Source organism: Callithrix jacchus, chromosome 14, assembly GCF_049354715.1.
Source record: "Callithrix jacchus isolate 240 chromosome 14, calJac240_pri, whole genome shotgun sequence".
Lineage (NCBI taxonomy): Eukaryota > Metazoa > Chordata > Mammalia > Primates > Cebidae > Callithrix > Callithrix jacchus.
This window is the reverse complement of record NC_133515.1, coordinates 79,857,397-79,865,632: the sequence shown is the minus strand read 5'-3', so window position 1 is coordinate 79,865,632 and position 8,236 is coordinate 79,857,397. Positions and strand designations below refer to the sequence as shown.

Sequence of the window (8,236 nt, the reverse complement as noted above, 5' to 3'; positions counted from 1 at the left end):
CAAGGAAGAACATTACCCCTCCCATTTGGGCAGAACCCACAGAAGACTTCCTTGTCTTTGCCATATAAGAGAACTCAGCCCCATTTCTGGCAACCTGCTTTCAGGGTGCCTTTCTTTGCTGAGAGCTTTCTTTTGCCTAATAAACCTTACTCTACCCATTCTCTGCTGGCTGTGAGCCTTATTGTTTTTGGTCATGGGACAAGAACTTGGACGTAGCTGAACTAGGGACTAAGCAGACTGCAACACCAGGAGCTTGGGTTTTCTGTGAGGATCATAAGTTTTGTGGTTAAAAGCATTCTTAAAGCCATCAGAAATGGAGGAACTTAGCATCCAAGAAGGTAAGTTCCTGGTTCCATGTTTGGTAATTCCATATCCAACAGCCAAACGGCATAATCATGTAGCACATCATAAAGACGTTCCACAGGATGATGAAGACTCAAAATATCTGAGGCTCAGTAAGAATTCCCTAATGTTGTCACCTGTGCTGTGCTTCCACACCTCCTTCCCAAAACCTTGCATGTCCTTTTTTTCAGTTTAAAGTTGAGCCCTGCCCCAGCATTCATCAGCAACATCCCAAACAGTAGGATGTCTCTGATCATCTTTATGAACAAAGCATACTGAGATTAATATATTTTAACAGAAAATTAAAAATCAGAAAAATGGGCAAGGCTGAGGGTCAATATAATAATATTGTATATAAGGTTAGGGAAGTTTCACAGAAATTTAAACAAAAGGGCTTAGATTTGGAAAACAAGAGAAGGATCAAGGCATGCAAAGATTAGTTCTAGAAATCACAGTAGATTCATAATATAAATGCAGAACACAGGAGAAGGTTAAGCATAATTTATTAAACAAATAAAATAATTATTTTTCTGATTTAAAAACCATTCAGTTCTAAAGATAATTAATAAAACTACAACTGAACTGCAGATATATCCAAAATTGTATGAAATAAAAAATGTGACTTGTATACTTGTAATACTCACTTTCTACTACTGATTTTATTATTATAATTATTTAGACAAGAATGAATATTCTTTCCTTCCTAAGATGAGGCTGGTAGAAAATTTTGATGAAATTTTGTGTTAACAAAAACTTTCATTTTAGTGAAATTTTGTTATAAAATTGTGTTTTAATGAAAATCCACTTAGACTAAGGATCATGGATTATTCCATTCTTGTTCTCTAACATCTCTTCTCATGTGGACTATCAAAACACCTAGGGAAACCTGATATTATCCATCTCTTCTCCCCAATGATCCATGAATCTTAGTCTTGACATTATTTGAATGCAGTTGTTCCAAGAATTTCATCATTCAACAAACAATAAGAAGATGTCATAGCCTGTACTGCATGGGTAAAGCAACAAACTGAGACAGTGGTTGTGTAGCACAGAAATAGTTTAATTATTGGAAGGCAGCTGAGCAGTAGGACAGGACATATTTCTCAAATCTGTCTCCCCAGGGGCTCAGAGGATAGAGTTTTTGAAGGAAATTTGATGGGCAGGGGACCAGGGAATGGGTACTGCCGATTGCTTGGGAATGAAATCAATGTCCAAACTGTCTTTTCATGTTGAGTCAGTTTTTGCTTGGGGGTCACAGAACCAGTTGGGTCAGTTTTTTGGTATGAGTCACAGGTCTGGGTGGCATCAGTTGGAATGCCCAAATGTAAAAGGCTCAAAAATATCTCAAAGACTAAGCTTAGGTTTTCACAACAGGTATGCCATCTCTAGGAGCAATTGCGGAAATTACAAATCTTGTGACCTCCAGCTACCTGATTCTTGAGCAGTAAGCATGCCAGAGAACAATGGCTGGTTATTGCTTAACCATGCTTTTAGCTGTAATTCTAACTTAGTGTCCTTTTCTTAATTTTACAAAGGGGGTTTCAGTCTCCGAACAAGGAGGACCTTTTTTTTTTTTTTTTCTGGAAAAGGCCATTATCATCCTTGCTTTAAATTAAACTGTAAACTAAATTTCTACCATACTTAGCTTGGCCAACATCCAAGAATGAGAAAAGACGCTTGTGAGATCAGAAGCAAGATGCAGTCTGTTCATGTTAAATTTATCTTGCTGTCATAATTTTTGTCAAGGTGGTCTCAATGATAAGGTGATTTATTTATTTTCTTTCTCTCTCTCTCTCTCTTTCTTTCTTTCTTTCCTCCTCCTCCTCCTCCTTTTTCTCCTCCTCCTCCTCCTTCTTCTTCTTCTTCCTCCTTCTCTCTCTCTCTCTCTCTCTCTCTCTCTCTGAAAGTCTTTCCCATAGGGTAGTAATTGGATTCCTTAACAAACGTTAATGCAGATATAAGACCCTACAATTGTCTCATAGCTATTGTATTCTGATATGAGCTTTCTATATTATAATTAAAGTAGCCTAATATGAGTAAAAATAACCATATGAAAAATAAACTTTCACTAGGATTGAGCATAATGCTTAGAGTATGGTAAAATCATTTTTAGTTCTTCAGAGTTTTAATGTGTTGAAGAGTTATTTTGGTTTGTTTGCTTTATTTTTGAAAATAACAGACTTTTTATAATCGAAACAAACACAAAAATTCTAAACCAAAAATGGAATTTAGTTGGGCAAGGCCCTTACTAAATGTATCCCCACTGTTGAGATAATGCTAGATTTCACACACTATAGGCTGCATTATCATTCTAAAATAATGGTGAGTCTATGAACGTTCTGAATCAGGTATCTTCTGTATTTTGAGATCGAGGCAAGGTTGACCATAATAGATATGGTCATCTTCTGTCATACTTTACTTTGGAAAGGCTTTTACTGTCACACACTTAACCCAATTGCCACAACATATTTCAGTAGGTAATGAATCAATTATGAGCCAATTTAGTTCTGAATATGTGACAAAGGGGATAGTCATACATCCTTTCTCATTTTAAAAACACATTTTAACAAAATGCTAGTATAGATGACCTGATGAATCCAAAAGACCAAGAAAGAGCAGGGGAGTAAATAAGGGCATGTTTGAGAACACATGATTTTGGGAATTTCTGAGAGAAATTTATTTTCTATCATTGTTTTGTTTTTATTTATGTATGCACATAATGTGTAGAGTAGTTATAATGAGGCAGCATAGATTATAAGTGATGTTAACCTCCTCTGATGGAAAATTCTGTGGGTTCATGTGCTAGGTCACCATGTTTCTTCATCATCTGAGAGTAGAACCTAGCCCAATATTGCTAATGTCAATTAGTGCTATTCCAAGAAACGTCCTGTTAGTTTACACATACTCACATATTCTCCAAATAAATTCAGAAGATTGAGTTAAAATGTGGGAAGCTGGGCCAGGCCCAGTGGCTCACACCTATAATGCAGCACATTGGGAAGCTGAGGCAGGTGAATCACAAGGTCAGGAGTTCAAGACCAGCCTGGCCAACATGGTGAAACCGCGTCTCTATTAAAAATACAAAAACACTTAGCTGGGCATGGTGGCATGTGCCTGTAGTCCCAGCTATTCGGAAGGCTGAGGCAGAAGAATCACCCAAACCCGGGAGGTGGAGTTTGCAGTGAACCGAGATTGTGCTACTGCACTCCAGCCTGGGCAACAAAGTGACACTCCATCTCAAAAAAAAAAAAAAAAAATATGTTGGAAGCTGGAGACTGCCCCGAGTTAGGACAATGTTCAATTGAGACCGTGCAATTTTGATTAAATGAAGTGAATAAGATGTGATGAGAAACTGGAAAATAATTAGTCAATTTCTCAGGTTTGTGAATAGTGTTGTAAGGCAAACTTGAAGATTTTTATGGAGAAATTGTAAAGAGAACCTTTAAAGTTGATAATAAATTGTCTATACACATCCATAGCTACCAATTCTATCTACAAATTTCAGAGCATAAGATCTTAACCAGTATCTAAGTAATATTAAAATATGCGGCCAGAAGCTAAGAATCAAATATGTCTCCCATCTCTGATGAGTTCATAGGACTTTATGTCATTGTATTTGGTACTATAACCTCTTTCCTATTTCCATTTCATATTGCTATCTCTATTTAATTACATTAATGAGCAATTTGTATTTATGTAAGGTGCTTTAAGTTTATTTTAAAGTTAGTTATTTGAAAGTAACTTATTGAAAAAGTTACTCAAAAGTCATAATATGATATGACTTTAAAATTCTCACAATAAAATGTATTGAAGATGTCTGCATCTCACATGCAATACATGGCTGATTTAAGGCAGGGACAGTGTTTTATACACCATACTATACTGAATACCTAAAAAATGCCTGACACATGGTAAATGTTCAGTAAGCCTATTACTTTTGTTTAATCTGGTTATTGACTTGGCAGTAGAAATATAATACTATGCTAAAAATAATTTGATCAATAAAAATACTGTAATAATATTCTCAGGTTGATGGGGATGATTAAGGAAAAACAGGAAATATCAGAGAAAAATATCCAGTTGTCTCTTCTTCCCTACTCAGCTTCAGGTTTTAATATTTAAGTGTAGCTGAAATACTAATCATTTTGATAGGGAAATCTGCCTCGAAAATACTTTCTAATTTGGATAGAACCTATTTAAATTTACATATTCTTTTCTTTTTGGTACCAGTTCTTTTAAATTATTTAATAGAATAGTCTTAAGGCATTGAAAGGGACCCATTCAGCAGCATTTAAGTCAACAAATCAGTCAGCAGTTTCTGGTCCTCTCACAAAGGAATTAGGCGTTTTATTCAGTCTGTGTATATGATATTTCACGGGCCTTCATAATAGAGCTATCAATTTTCTGATTTGCAAGCCAGTTGACAGAGTTAATACTCCAAAGGGTTATTTCAGTGTTAAGCTCCTAAAATTGTTTTAGACTCCCCAATAAATTAGACTGAAGTCCAATCATGTACAATTTTATCCTTTTGCTTTTTAGAAAAGCATGAATTTTGTGTTCCAGAAACAACAGTCTACGAAGAGTAGCCCATTGGTTCTATTTGTTTACATTTTAACTTCTGAAAATTCAGATTCACAATAACATGCTATAAGTCACAATAGAAAATTGCTTAACCCAATATTTTTGAAGCTGGCACTTTAAATACTGGCAGAGCCTAACATAACTGCTCTGTCTATGTTTGTTTGCTTTTGTTAGCTAAAATGAGTAGGTTTATAAACAGGCAGGCATAAAATTTTGTATACTATGAGTAAACTACATATTTTGGCCAAAAAAATTATTTCTCTTGAGAAAAAAGAAATCCCTTTAAAAATAGATGACAGAATATGTTTCCTAATGTTCATATTTTACTCGTAGGATTACCCTGCCCAAAATATGTTTGTGGTTTGTTAAAAGTCAGCTCTATATCTGACAAGAAGTACCTGTATTAGTGTGTATGATTAAGGTTAATGATATCAGTGATATAAACAAACATGCATTTTATGTCATTGTTAGATTTTAAAATTCTGGCCATGAACAGTTTTAATAGGATTCCCATGAGAATTTTTTTCTAATTAAATAAAATTAAGATGAAGAAAATGAAAATATGCATACATCCATCTGCTGCCTATACACACGTGCACAATTATTTTAGGCTGGTGCAAAAGTAATTGCAGTTTTTGCCATTACTTTTAAGGGCAAAAAAGTAATTACTTTTGCACCAACCTAATAGTAGCAAGAATGACACACCTGGTCTAGCCCACTTCCCCTCTCCACTACTCTCTTTTCCACTTTAGCTCACTCTAAGGCCCCCAATTACATCCTAATTACCAGATATTAAGGGTATGTTCTAGCCCCTATCCTACTGCACATTTCAGTGCTTGGTTTTATTAAGTGGTCTTCATTCCTGCCTCCCAAACACTATCTTTTTGGAGAGTTCCTTTATGATGCCTTTCTATTATGCTAGTTTTCCAATTCCAATATCTGTGTATTCCAGCAAGTTTTCTTCTCACAATACTATCTGTAGTCCTGATTCTTCAACATTAATTTCTCTAAGAAGTTGGTCCTCCTCCTCTCTCTTCAGTTTAACTCACTTCTCTTCACCCCTCTTTTCTATCTTTTCTTCTCTTCACTTTTACCACGCTTCCTCTGGAAACAGTCCCCTCATTCATACCAATAGCTTTGACTGCTACCCACCTGCAGGTTAGAATCTTAGAGGGAGCTAATAAATGACACCATTTTTTCTCCAGCTAATTTCTGGCCATACAGAGAAAAAAAAGAGACAGACTTTGGCATATAGAAATAAGAATATCAAATTTATGTTATTTAAAGAGTCATGTTTTGTGGCCTATATACTTGGATATGTAGGAAAAAATAATGAACCCCAATGTAATAGCAGATTCCAAATAATGAATCCTCTATTACATTGGGGTTCATTAATTTACCCTACATATCTAACTATGCCTGCCAACTCACTGGTAGTAGTAAGTCACCATGGTCTGATCCGTGGAAAAATGATTTTTCTCCAAAGCACACAATACAGCAAAGAACATCAAAGACAACATATTCTCTGTCGACAGGATGGAATTCAACTCACAGGAGAGTGTCAAAGATTCTGAGATTTGCACACTCACTTTTCCCTCTTAAATACTCAGATGTAAATAAAAAGATGGATTGAAGGAAGGGTGATTCAGAAGTATCTCCATCCACAGCAAAACTCCTTTCCACCTTAACATGAATGATAACTCTCAAATCGATATGTCTAATGCAATCCTGTATACTCAGCTGTAGTCTCAGGAATTCTATAAACTAAAATAACTCTACTCAATTCTGTAATGCACCTTTAAATTCAATATGTTCAAAATTGAACTTACCATAACTTACCATCATTTTACTCTTCTTGTGTTCCTATATCAGTGAATAACATATTATCTAGCTAATTACTAAAATAATGAAAAATATAATCTTTTACTTCATCTCCCACATGTACTTGGTCAATAAAACCTATCAGGTCAACTTCTAACTATTACTTGATCTTAGCTCTTTCTACAATGTCTTCTATCATGGATTTATTTCATGTTGTTGTCTTAATTTCTTATCTGTATACCAACAAAAGCATTTAAAAATGGTCTTTGTCCAAAATGCAAATCAAAACCACAATGAGATATCATCTCACACCAGTCAGAGTAGCTATAATTAAAATGTCAAGAAATAACAAATGCTGACAAGGTTATGGAGAAAAAGGAACACTTTTACACTGTTGGTGGGAATGTAAATTAGTTCAACCATTATGGAAGATAGTGTGGCAATTCCTCAAACTCCTAAACACAGAAATACTATTTGACCCAGGAATCCCATTACTGAGTATATACCCAAAGGAATAGAGATTGTTTTATTATAAAATACACTTACATGTATGCTCATTGCAGCACTATTCACAAAAGCAAAGACATGAATTAACCTAAATGCCCATCACTGATAGATTGGATTAAGTAAGTATGGTAATATACACCATGAAATACTATGCAGCAATAAAAATGAATGATATTATGTCCTTTGTGGGGACATGGATGGAGCTCAAGGCCATTATTCTTTGCAAAGTAATGCAGGAACAGAAAACCAAATATCACACATTCTTACTTATAAGTGCGAGCTAAGTGATGAGAATAAATGGACATACAGTAAGGAACAAGAAACACTAAATCCTATTGGAGGTTAGAGGGTAGGAGGAGGGAAATGATCAGGAAAGGTAACTAATGGGTCCTAGGCATAATACCTGGGTGATGAAATAATTTGTTATAACAAAGCCCCATGACGCAAGTATACCTGTATAACAAACCTGCACATGTATCCCTGAATTGAAAATAAAAGTTAAAAAGAAGATCTATCGTCAAATAGATCAGTAGAGTGACCATAGTTAATAATAATTAACTGTACATTTCAACATAGCTGGAAGAGAATGATTCAAATGTTCCTAGCATCAAAATATCACATGTTCCCTGATCATCTATACATTTATTATTTAGCAATAAAAAAAGACAGAAATGAAAAAATCAAGAGAAAAGGTCTCTATCTCTGTCTAACTATTCTACAATGCTTTCTCCAAACTGAAACCAAAGTACTATTTCCAAAACAAAAATGTAAAAATAATACTTACTATTATGGTGGTAGTGATATTGATGGTTGCCATCTACTCTGAATGTACTGTATATAAGGCATAATTTAAGTAATCTCACTGATTGTGTACACACATGCATGCAAAGTAATACAGGTAGCATTATTACTCCCACTTTAGAGGTGAAAAATTATTATTTGTCAAAAGTCGTACTCTAAGTGGTAGAAAAGGAAATTTGACTTC

The 8,236-nt window shown here is 34.9% G+C and overlaps 1 pseudogene; it reads right to left on the bottom strand.

Annotated features, from left to right (window-relative positions):
* Positions 1-307: 307 nt before the first annotated feature.
* On the bottom strand, positions 308-599 carry LOC100388035 (small integral membrane protein 7 pseudogene; annotated as a pseudogene).
* Between the last annotated feature and the right edge of the window lie 7,637 nt (positions 600-8,236).